Source organism: Coregonus lavaretus (assembly GCF_964263955.1).
Source record: "Coregonus lavaretus genome assembly, chromosome: 12".
Lineage (NCBI taxonomy): Eukaryota > Metazoa > Chordata > Actinopteri > Salmoniformes > Salmonidae > Coregonus > Coregonus lavaretus.
This window is the reverse complement of record NC_139999.1, coordinates 8,081,173-8,093,761: the sequence shown is the minus strand read 5'-3', so window position 1 is coordinate 8,093,761 and position 12,589 is coordinate 8,081,173.

Genomic DNA, 12,589 nt, shown 5'->3' with positions numbered 1-12,589 from the left:
AGTGAAGTGGGAAGTCAGGACATTAGCGGTCAACTTCACATGAAATATTTGATAATCTGTTCAAATGAATATTTGCTATTTTCTGTGGCAGGTAAACTGCCAAATATGTTCCAGTACAAAATGTTCAGGTTCTACTGTTCTACTCAACATCAGTTCTCTATTTGTTTTGATCTCTTTCTGTCCATCCTTTTTCTATAGGCCTGTTCTTGCCATCCGTGTGTGTGTGTATGTGTATGTGTATGTGTATGTGTGTGTGTGTGTGTGTGTGTGTGTGTGTGTGTGTGTGTGTGTGTGTGTGTGTGTGTGTGTGTGTGTGTGTGTGTGTGTGTGTGTGTGTGTGTGTGTGTGTGTGTGTGTGTGTGTGTGTGTGTGTGTGTGTGTGTGTGTGTGTGTGTGTGTGTGTGTGTGTGTGTGTGTGTGTATATGTGTGTGTGTGTGTGTGTGTGTGTGTCCATGACCAGTGCATGATTGTCTACTGAAACTGTATCTCTAGCAGTTTCCAATCTAGAATCTAATCTCACACTGTCGATTGGATTCATTTTATTCATTTATTAGATGGGCATATTCCATTGCACTCCAAATCTGAGAGACCGGCACAAGTGGAAAAGGTGTTTCACTGATGAAACACCCAGCTCGTAGCCCACATGGTGGTCATTGCAGGAAATGAAACACATTTCCAATTCATGCATAACAATTATTGATCTGGTTAGTCATAATTTTTCTCAGTGATACAGGCAATAATTAAAATCTACAGATTTGAGGACCCTGTTACTTAAGGCACTGCAGCAGCTGATACATTTACGAGATATTTGCCATATCTTCAATCTCAGCCTACTAGAAAGTGTGTGTCCTCAGGCCTGGAGGGAAGCAAAGGTCATTCCGCTATCTAAGAATAGTAAAGCCCCCTTTACTGGCTGAAATAGCCGACCAATCAGCCTGTTACCAACCCTTAGTAAAGTTTTGGAAATAATTATGTTTGACCAGATACAATGCTATTTTACAGTAAACAAATTGACAACAAACTTTCAGCATGCTTATAGAGAAGGACATTCAACAAGCACAGCACTTACACAAATGACTGATGATTGGCTGAGAGAAATAGATGATAAAATGATTGTGGGGGCTGATTTGTTAGACTTCAGTGCAGCTTTTGACATAATCGATCATAGTCTGCTGCTGGAAAAATGTATGTGTTATGGCTTTACATCCCCTGCTATAATGTGGATAAAGAGTTACCTGTCTAACAGAACACAGAGGGTGTTCTTTAATGGTAGCCTCTCCAACCTAATCCAGGTAGAATCAGGAATTCCCCAGGGCAGCTGTTTAGGCCCCTTACTTTTTTCTTTACTAACAACATGCCACTGGCTTTGAGTAAAGCCAGAGTGTCTATGTCTGTGGATGACTCAACACTATACATGTCAGCTACTACAGCAACTGAAATGACTGCAACACTTAACAAAGAGCTGCAGTTAGTTTCAGAATGGGTGGTAAGGAATAAGTTAGTCCTAAATATTTCAAAAACTAAAAGCATTGTATTTAGGACAAATCATTCACTAAACCCTAAACCTCAACTAAATATTGTAATAAATAATGTGGAAATTGAGCAAGTTGAGGTGACTAAACTGCTTGGAGTAACCCTGGATTGTAAACTGTCATGGTCAAAACATATTGATACAACAGTAGCTAAAATGGGGAGAAGTCTGTCCATAATAAAGCGCTGCTCTGCCTTCTTAACAGCACTATCAACAAGGCAGGTCCTACAGGCTCTAGTTTTGTCGCATCTGGACTACTGTTCAGTCGTGTGGTCAGGTGCCACAAAGAGGGACTTAGGAAAATTGCAATTGGCTCAGAACAGGGTCTGCACGGCTGGCCCTTGGAAGTACACAGAGAGCAAACATTAATAATATGCATGTCAATCTCTCATGGCTCAAAGAGAGATTGACTTCATCACTACTTGTATTTGTGAGAGGTACTGACATGTTGAATGCACCAAGCTGTCTGTTTGAACTACTGGCACACAGCTCAGACACCCATGCATACCCCACAAGACATGCATCCAGAGTTCTCTTCACAGTTCCCAAGTCCAGAACAGACTATGGGAGGCACACAGTACTACATAGAGCACTGACTACATGGAACTCTATTCCACATCAAGTAACTGATGCAAGTAGTAGAATCAGATTTTAAAAAACAGATAAAAATACACCTTATGGAACAGCGGGGACTGTGAAGCAACACAAACATAGGCACAGACACATGCATACACACACATGATAACATACTCACTATACACACACGTACACATGGATTTTGTATTGTAGATATGTGGTAGTGGAGTAGGGGCCTGAGGGCACACACTTAATGTGTTGTGAAATATGTTATGAATGTATTGTAATGTTTTTAAAATTGTATAACTGCCTTAATTTGCTGGACCTCAGGAAGAGTAGCTGCTGCCTTGGCAGCAGCTAATGGGGATCCATAATAATTACAAATACAAATGTCTTGTCTCATAGTTCAATACCGTAGTCTACTTTGTTTTACCCATTTCAAAGATACTTTTCTGGGTCCTTTGCATCAGCCAAAAGGGACAATATCTTCTGACCTTCTGATAATCCCACTCATCCATTGGCTTCTATGTTTTTGTCTTGCTGTGAACAATGACTGTATATGAACGGACAAAGCCATCGATCATGTGACACCATTCATTCCTATGCAAAAACTCCCTTTTGCGTTGAAGCCAAATGAATACGGTAAAGATGGAGTCTCATGGATACATAACATGCGTAGTTTGAGCTATTCCAGGAAGTGGAGGCAAGGTCAGTGCTGCCCCTTCTCATTGAATCAAGTTGAAGGCCGACCGGGGTACTGCAGACTGTCATTACATTTACATTTACTTATCCAGAGCGACTTACAAATTGGTGCATTCAACTTATGATAGCAAGTGGGACAACCACTTTATTTTATTTTATTATTATTATTATTTTTTAATTTTTTTATGGGGGGTGGGGGAAGAAGGATTACTTTTATACTATTCCAGGTATTCCTTAAAGAGGTAGGGTTTCAAGTGTCTCCGGAAGGTGGTCAGTGACTCCGCTGTCCTGGTGTTGTGGGGGAGCTTGTTCTACCATTGGGGTGCCAGAGCATTAGCAACTCAAATTATCCTTATAACTTCTGTGAGTGATTTTAAAATAATCAGTTCAAGGACATACATCTGGTGTATTAGAAGTAATTATTGGTACCATGATTGTCTTTGAAAAACATGTTTATTTACTATTGGCCATTTTCCCATTCCCTGTTTTCTGCAAACAATGCCTGCAGTACTATGGTCGGCCTTGAACATCTGTGGCTTCAATGAGAGGGGGCAGTGGTTCTCCCCTGGTTTTGAAGGTGTGGCTGCTCTGAGTGCTGAATGGGTAGAGGAACTTTGTCTGAAAGGAAACACCGCCATCTACAGCTGATGATACACATTACTGTCAATGGCACATAGCCCAAAAAGAGGGTTAGGACTCATACCCTGACTCATAAACAATGATTTCTAACCACTGTGTTGAAGCCACCCTGCCTCCATTTTGGCACTCCCCCACCATTGTAAAACATATTTTGGAAGCTATAAAAATGCATTTATTAATGTCTACATTTGTTTTTGCCACGTTTATTCTATTACAGACACCTTAATGCATATAATAATAATATTATAATAATATGCCATTTAGCAGACGCTTTTATCCAAAGCGACTTACAGTCATGTGTGCATACATTTTTACGTATGGGTGGCCCCGGGGATCGAACCCACTACCCTGGCGTTACAAGCGCCGTGCTCTACCAATTGAGCTACATACTTTTAAATTATATAATGTGAGCTAAACATAAACATTTAAATATATATAAAGACATTTTCTTTAAAGTATCATTTTTAGAAAGTACTAATGCTACTGTCCCCACTACAACAACAAAAATTACTTAAATACATGTCATTTTGTCTTACAGTATATGTACAGTGAGGGAAAAAACTATTTGATCCCCTGCTGATTTTGTACGTTTGCCCACTGACAAAGAAATGATCAGTCTATAATTTTAATGGTAGGTTTATTTGAACAGTGAGAGACAGAATAACAACAACAAAATCCAGAAAAACGCATGTAAAAAATGTTATAAATTGATTTGCATTTTAATGAGGGAAATAAGTATTTGACCCCCTCTCAATCAGAAAGATTTCTAGCTCCCAGGTGTCTTTTATACAGGTAACGAGCTGAGATTAGGAGCACACTCTTAAAGGGAGTGCTCCTAATCTCAGCTTGTTACTTGTGTAAAAGACACCTGTCCACAGAAGCAATCAATCAATCAGATTCCAAACTCTCCACCATGGCCAAGACCAAAGAGCTCTCCAAGGATGTCAGGGACAAGATTGTAGACCTACACAAGGCTGGAATGGGCTACAAGACCATCGCCAAGCAGCTTGGTGAGAAGGTGACAACAGTTGGTGCGATTATTTGTAAATGGAAGAAACACAAAATAACTGTCAATCTCCCTCGGCCTGGGGCTCCATGCAAGATCTCACCTCGTGGAGTTGCAATTATCATGAAAACGGTGAGGAATCAGCCCAGAACTACACGGGAGGATCTTGTCAATGATCTCAAGGCAGCTGGTACCATAGTCACCAAGAAAACAATTGGTAACACACTACGCCGTGAAGGACTGAAATCCTGCAGTGCCCGCAAGGTCCCCCTGCTCAAGAAAACACATATACATGCCCGTCTGAAGTTTGCCAATGAACATCTGAATGATTCAGAGGAGAACTGGGTGTAAGTGTTGTGGTTAGATGAGACCAAAATCGAGCTCTTTGGCATCAACTCAACTCGCCGTGTTTGGAGGAGGAGGAATGCTGCCTATGACCCCAAGAACACCATCCCCACCGTCAAACATGGAGGTGGAAACATTATGCTTTGGGGGTGTTTTTCTTTGGGGGTGTTTCGTGGATGGTTATTCCAGCATGACAATGACCCAAAACACACGGCCAAGGCAACAAAGGATTGGCTCAAAAAGAAGCACATTAAGGTCCTGGAGTGGCCTAGCCAGTCTCCAGACCTTAATCCCATAGAAAATCTGTGGAGGGAGCTGAAGGTTTGAGTTGCCAAACGTCAGCCTCGAAACCTTAATGACTTGGAGAAGATCTGCAAAGAGGAGTGGGACAAAATCCCTCCTGAGATGTGTGCAAACCTGGTGGCCAACTACAAGAAACGTCTGACCTCTGTGATTGCCAACAAGGGTTTTGCCACCAAGTACTCAGTCATGTTTTGCACAGGGGTCAAATACTTATTTCCCGCATTAAAATGCAAATCAATGTATAAAATTTTTGACCTGCGTTTTTCTGGATTTTTTTGTTGTTATTCTGTCTCTCATGTTCAAATAAACCTACCATTAAAATTATAGACTGATCATTTCTTTGTCAGTGGGCAAACATACAAAATCAGCAGGGGATCAAATACTTTTTTCCCTCAATGTATACATCATTGCTCATAATGCCACATCTAGGTCCTGTCACATAGAGAGAGAAAGGGAGGGCCACGTAGACATTAGAGCAGTTGGTGTGTCTCATTTGTATGAGTTTGTGCCTGCATTTCACCAGTTGCCACATGCATATTTAGAGCCAGAGCAGCCCATTTTAACATGCTTAGAGCACCACCCAAACTGTAGTCTTCAAAGTAGCCTGAGCTCCTACTGACTACTGACTCTGCAGTCTGTCTCTGGATTCTAAAGGTTCTGAGGTTCTCGGCATCATAATGAGGCCACTGACTGTCTTCCTGACTCTGCAATCTGTCTCTGGATTCTAAAGGTTCTAAAGGTTCTCAGCATCATAATGAGGCCACTGACTGGCTCCCTGACTCTGCAGTCTGTCTCTGGGTTCTAAAGATTCTGAGGTTCTCAGCATCATAATGAGGCCCATGACTGGCTCCCTGACTCTGCAGTCTTTCTCTGGGTTCTAAAGGTTCTGAGAGAGAGAGAGAGAACTTCCTAGTTTAAACACTGTCTATTCAACATAACAATGCTCCTCTCTGCTGTCACGGTGAGTAAGCTCACTATTCTCTGTAGTAAACCTACTGTATTGTAGATCATTGGAATGAATAGTCTTAAAGGACAGGTAAGTCAGGTCCTTTATGTCAGTCTTAAGTAAGAGGCTTCAGTGTGTGAATATGATTCAGGGTAAGGCCGGTTAGGGTTGAAAATATGGTATTTTTTGTACTTGGTTGACCTCCTCCCAAATACAGATGAGGTTGGAGAGGAACTTCTGAACCTGCAGGTGAAGGAAATCATTATAAAGATCAGTTATTGATAGCCTACAAGGTTTCTGGTAAGTTCTTGTCTGGTATGTCATAAAGCCTATCTGTACAACAGCGCCATGAATAGAACTGAATTGAATAGATTCCCAGAAGGATTTTTAGTGACATAACAAATATAAATAGATGCAGCATATCTGCAGAGCGGTCTGTAGACAGCCTGTTACTAAACTGCTAGTTTAGCATGGTAACACACACACACACACACAGACACACACCTTATCCAGCTGTTCGAGAGTGTCCTCCAGAGCGACCTCACCCCACACATCCTGAGCCTTCTTGCTGGTAGTCTGGTACAGGTTGAGGGTGGCCTTCTTGCTGGTAGTCTGGTACAGGTTGAGGGTGGCCGTCTTGCTGGTAGTCTGGTACAGGTTGAGGGTGGCCGTCTTGCTGGTAGTCTGGTACAGGTTGAGGGTGGCCATCTTGCTGGTAGTCTGGTACAGGTTGAGGGTGGCCATCTTGCTGGTAGTCTGGTACAGGTTGAGGGTGGCCGTCTTGCTGGTAGTCTGGTACAGGTTGAGGGTGGCCATCTTGCTGGTAGTCTGGTACAGGTTGAGGGTGGCCATCTTGCTGGTAGTCTGGTACAGGTTGAGGGTGGCCGTCTTGCTGGTAGTCTGGTACAGGTTGAGGGTGGCCATCTTGCTGGTAGTCTGGTACAGGTTGAGGGTGGCCATCTTGCTGGTAGTCTGGTACAGGTTGAGGGTGGCCATCTTGCTGGTAGACTGGTACAGGTTGAGGGTGGCCGTCTTGCTGGTAGTCTGGTACAGGTTGAGGGTGGCCATCTTGCTGGTAGTCTGGTACAGGTTGAGGGTGGCCATCTTGCTGGTAGTCTGGTACAGGTTGAGGGTGGCCGTCTTGCTGGTAGTCTGGTACAGGTTGAGGGTGGCCGTCTTGCTGGTAGTCTGGTACAGGTTGAGGGTGGCCTTCTTGATGGTGCTCAGGAGCAGGGTCTTCGTAGTTGCCGTGTTCTGGATGTGAGCCCACCGAGACTCCTGAGGGGACAAACACATAAAGAGAGAGAGACAGAGGGGTAAAGGAAAGGAAAGACTGGTCTGTGTGTTTCTCATGTCTACATTTTGGGAAACAGTTAGCGCACTGAAGCGTGGAAATTCCATCCCCTTCCCTGCTTAAGCAAGTTGTGTCAGACTCTCCCATCATTACTGAGAAAAATTAGATAAGTGATGCTTTTAATCAGCATTTTATCTCGGCAGGCTTTTTTATTTGAAAGAAATGGTGGTTAAATTGACCCTGGTCAGTCAGTCGACTACTCTTCCCTCTGCCTCCAGTTGGCTCGGTGGAAGATCAGTCAACTTCTAGTGAATCTTTGTTTTCATTTAAACAACTTTCTATTTGTGATCTACTAGATGCCCTGCTTAAGATTGATGTAAAAAAAAAAAATCCACTGCCGCTGATTTGCTTTATCCTTTCTGGCTGCATCTTTCTGCTCCCCTGATTGCGGAGTCATTGACACATATTTTTAATCTGATGCTTATCTCTGGTGCTATCCCCAGGATTTGGAAGGCGGCCCATGTGCTCCCTCTCCACAAAGGTGGTGACCCCTCCGACCTAAATAATTATCGCCCTATCTCGAAATTGTCTTGCCTAGCAACCATTTTTGAATCTTTAACCCTCCCGTTGTCCTAGGGTCAAAATGACCCGCCACTGTGTTGAACCAACTTTATTACATTTTTATATTTTTGGGATCATTTGTGAGAAGGAGGCAGTGAGACTTTAAAGAAAGTATCACTGCCTCCTTCTCACAAATGATCCCAAAAATATAAAAATTAAATAAAGTTGGTTCAACACAGTGGCGGGTCATTTTGACCCTAGGACAACGGGAGGGTTAATCAACTGTTAGCTTAGATCCATCCTAGCTACAAGATGTATTCTAAGTGTTCACCCGTCTGGTTTCACTGTGCTGCCCTCTTTATTGACTTATCGATGGCTTTCCATACTGTTGACCACTCTTTACTGATTCAAAGATTGTCTGCAATCGGAATGGATAAGGTGTCATGTAATTGGTTAAAACATTACTTGACACACAAGGTGTATTTTACCCCCTTTTTCTCCCCAATTTCGTGATTACGATCTTGTCTCATCCCTGCAACTCCCCAACAGGCTCGGGGGAGGCAAAGGTCGAGTCATGGATCCTTCGAAACATGACCCGCCAAGCTGCGTTTCTTAACACCCGCTTGCTTAACCCGGAGGATGCATTACTCTACCTTCGCTTAACCCGGAGGATGGGATCGAACCCCAGGCTGTAGTGACACCGCAACACTGCGATGCAGCGCCTTAGACCACTGCGCCACTCGGGAGGCAACAACTTGTTTTTTTCTGATGATGTTGAGTCAGGTTTCCTTCATATTACGAAAGGTGTCCCACAGGGATCGATTTTAGTCCTGTACATTTTACTGTCTATATAAACAATGTTGGTATATCTGTAAAAAAATGTTTTACATACAACTGTATGCAGATGACACTGTTGTGTATGCTGTTGCCCCCACGGCTGACCAGGCTCTGCCTTCATTGCTTTGTAGAAAGCCTTGGTTATGCTCTAAATCACTTAAAAATGTATCGGATTATTTATGCATATGTACATTGGATCGTGCTCTCATTGATTGTGTCACCGCATATAAATATCTGGGTATCTGGGTTGACGAAATGCTATCATGTTGATGAGTTAGTTAAGAAATTAATAATTAAAATGAGCTTCTTTTACAGGAATAAGTCATGCCTTTCATTAAATAGCAGTAAACAAATAATTCTGTCAACATTCATACCGGTTTTAAACTATGGCAGTTATTGTCTATATGAATGCAGCTGCCACTATGCTTTATTACGGGCAATAGGTTCAGTACACATCACTGCATTCTGTATCAGAAAGTAGGCTGGCCTTCTTTGAAGTCTGTAGATCGATGCAATGCACTCTTTTTGTTTATAAAGCACTCCTGCATGAACTTCCGCCGTACCTTACTTCATTGTTAACTTACAGACGTATGAGATTCCAGACCCAGTCTCAGGTATGGCTAACTCTCGATCTCCACTGAGTTAGATAAATCTGCTTTTAGTTTTTTTGCACCTTGCTTGTGAAATGGTCTCCAAGGCTCTCTGAAGTTTGGTGCCTCTAGGGCAATACAAAAGGCTGATTGAGGTCCTTTTTACTGTTTGTTTTCTATGATTGTGTTTAGATTTTTGTGTATTGGTGTAAATATTGATGTGTATATTAATGTGTATAGTGATGTGTGTAGTGTATATTGATGTGTGTGCAGGGCTCATCTATGAAAGACACCTAGGTCTCAGAATGACTCCCTGTCGAAATAAAGGTTAAATAAATAAAAATGGTAAAACCATGCTGATCCCGCATTGGGCTGCACAGCCACATGTAATGTCTGTTGACTGTTATCCCCTCACCCATAGCATGGTCTCACTGCGTGCTCCGTCCAGAATGCTCTGTAGCTGGGCCAGCCTGTTGTTGTAGTGCAGCTCTCTTCGCTCTGCTCCAGGTACTGGGTCAGCTGGGTCCGGGCCGTCTCACAACACTCCTGGTTCTGCTTGGTGCTGGTCAGTAGTTCCTCCCTGATCTGGACCAGAGTGTCCAACCTGGACATCACCTGCCACACCTCCTGGAACTGAGAGGATTCTAACACTGTTAGAATAATGTTCACAAAATGGTTGACTTTGGGTTGATAATTACTCTAGGTTAGGGGTGCTAACACTACCCATCCCTATTAGACTGAGGGTCAGGTTAGGTCAGGGATGGCCAATCCTCCTCCTGGAGAGCTACTGCTCTTCATGGAGAGCTACTGGGTGTGTAGGCTTTTGTTCCAGCCCTGCTCTAACTAAAACACCTGATTCAACTATTAAACATCCTGATGTGCAGCTTATTAGTTTAACCCAGTAGCTCTCCTTATGAATAGGATTGGCCACCCCTGACCTGACATGGCTTTCTACCACATGCTTCTCTCAATGGCTTAATAGTGGAAGTTATTTACATTTACATTTACGTCATTTAGCAGACGCTCTTATCCAGAGTGACTTACAAATAGGTGCATTCACCTTATAGCCAGTGGGATAACCACTTTACAATGTTTTTTTTCTTCTTTTTTGGGGGGTAAGGGGGGGGGGGGGGGGGAAGGTAGAAGGATTACTTTATCCTATCCCAGGTATTCCTTAAAGAGGTGGGGTTTCAAATGTCTCCGGAAGGTGGTGAGTGACTCCGCTGTCCTGGCGTCGTGAGGGAGCTTGTTCCACCATTGGGGTGCCAGAGCAGCGAACAGTTTTGACTGGGCTGAGCGGGAACTATGCTTCCGCAGAGGTAGGGGAGCCAGCAGGCCAGAGGTGGATGAACGCAATGCCCTCGTTTGGGTGTAGGGACTGATCAGAGCCTGAAGGTACGGAGGTGCCGTTCCCCTCACAGCTCCGTAGGCAAGCACCATGGTCTTGTAGCAGATGCGAGCTTCAACTGGAAGCCAGTGGAGTGTGCGGAGGAGCGGGGTGACATGAGAGAACTTGGGAAGGTTGAACACCAGACGGGCTGCGGCATTCTGGATGAGTTGTAGGGGTTTAATGGCACAGGCAGGGAGCCCAGCCAACAGCGAGTTGCAGTAATCCAGACGGGAGATGACAAGTGCCTGGATTAGGACCTGTGCCGCTTCCTGTCTAAGGCAGGGTCGTACTCTCCGAATGTTGTAGAGCATGAACCTACAGGATCGGGTCACCGCCTTGATGTTAGCGGAGAACGACAGGGTGTTGTCCAGGGTCACGCCAAGGCTCTTTGCACTCTGGGAGGAGGACACAACGGAGTTGTCAACCGTGATGGCGAGATCATGGAACAGGCAGTCCTTCCCCGGGAGGAAGAGCAGCTCCGTCTTGCAAAGGTTCAGCTTGAGGTGGTGATCCGTCATCCATACTGATATGTCTGCCAGACATGCAGAGATGCGATTCGCCACCTGGTTATCAGAAGGGGGAAAGGAGAAGATTAGTTGTGTGTCGTCAGCGTAGCAATGATAGGAGAGGCCATGTGAGGATATGACAGAGCCAAGTGACTTGGTGTATAGCGAGAATAGGAGAGGGCCTAGAACTGAGCCCTGGGGGACACCAGTGGTGAGAGCACGTGGTGCGGAGACAGCTTCTCGCCACGCCACTTGGTAGGAGCGACCGGTCAGGTAGGGCGCAATCCAAGAGTGGGCCGCGCCGGAGATGCCCAGCTCGGAGAGGGTGGAGAGGAGGATCTGATGGTTCACAGTATCAAAGGCAGCAGACAGGTCTAGAAGGACAAGAGCAGAGGAGAGAGAGTTAGCTTTAGCAGTGCGGAGAGCCTCCGTGACACAGAGAAGAGCAGTCTCAGTTGAATGACCAGTCTTGAAACCTGACTGGTTTGGATCAAGAAGGTCATTCTGAGAGAGATAGCAAGAGAGTTGGCTAAAGACGGCACGCTCAATAGTTTTGGAGAGAAAAGAAAGAAGGGATACTGGTCTGTAGTTGTTGACATCAGAGGGATCGAGTGTTGGTTTTTTGAGAAGGGGTGCAACTCTCGCTCTCTTGAAGACGGAAGGGACATAGCCAGCGGTCAAGGATGAGTTGATCAGCGAGGTGAGGTAAGGGAGAAGGTCACCGGAGATGGTCTGGAGAAGAGAGGAGGGGATAGGGTCAAGCGGGCAGGTTGTTGGGCGGCCTGCCGTCACAAGTCGCAAGATTTTATCTGGAGAGAGAGAGGGGAGAAAGAAGTCAAAGCATAGGGTAGGGCAGTGTGAGCAGGACCAGCAGTGTCATTTGACTTAACAAACGAGGATCGGATGTCGTCAACCTTCTTTTCAAAATGGTTGACGAAGTCATCCACAGAGAGGGAGGAGGGGGGGGGGGGGGGGAGGATTCAGCAGGGAGGAGAATGTGGCAAAGAGCTTCCTAGGGTTAGAGGCAGATGCTTGGAATTTAGAGTGGTAGAAAGTGGCCTTAGCAGCAGAAACAGAAAATGTAGAGAGGAGGGAGTGAAAAGATGCCAGGTCCGCAGGGAGTCTAGTTTTCTTCCATTTCCGCTCAGCTGCCCGGAGCTCTGTTCTGTGAGCTCGCAATGAGTCATCAAACCACGGAGCTGGAGGGGAGGACCGAGCCGGCCGGGAGGATAGGGGACATAGAGAGTCAAAGGATGCAGAAAGGGAGGAGAGGAGGGTTGAGGAGGCAGAATCAGGAGATTGGAGGGAGAAGGATTGAGCAGAGGGAAGAGATGATAGGATGGAAGAGGAGAGAGTAGCGGG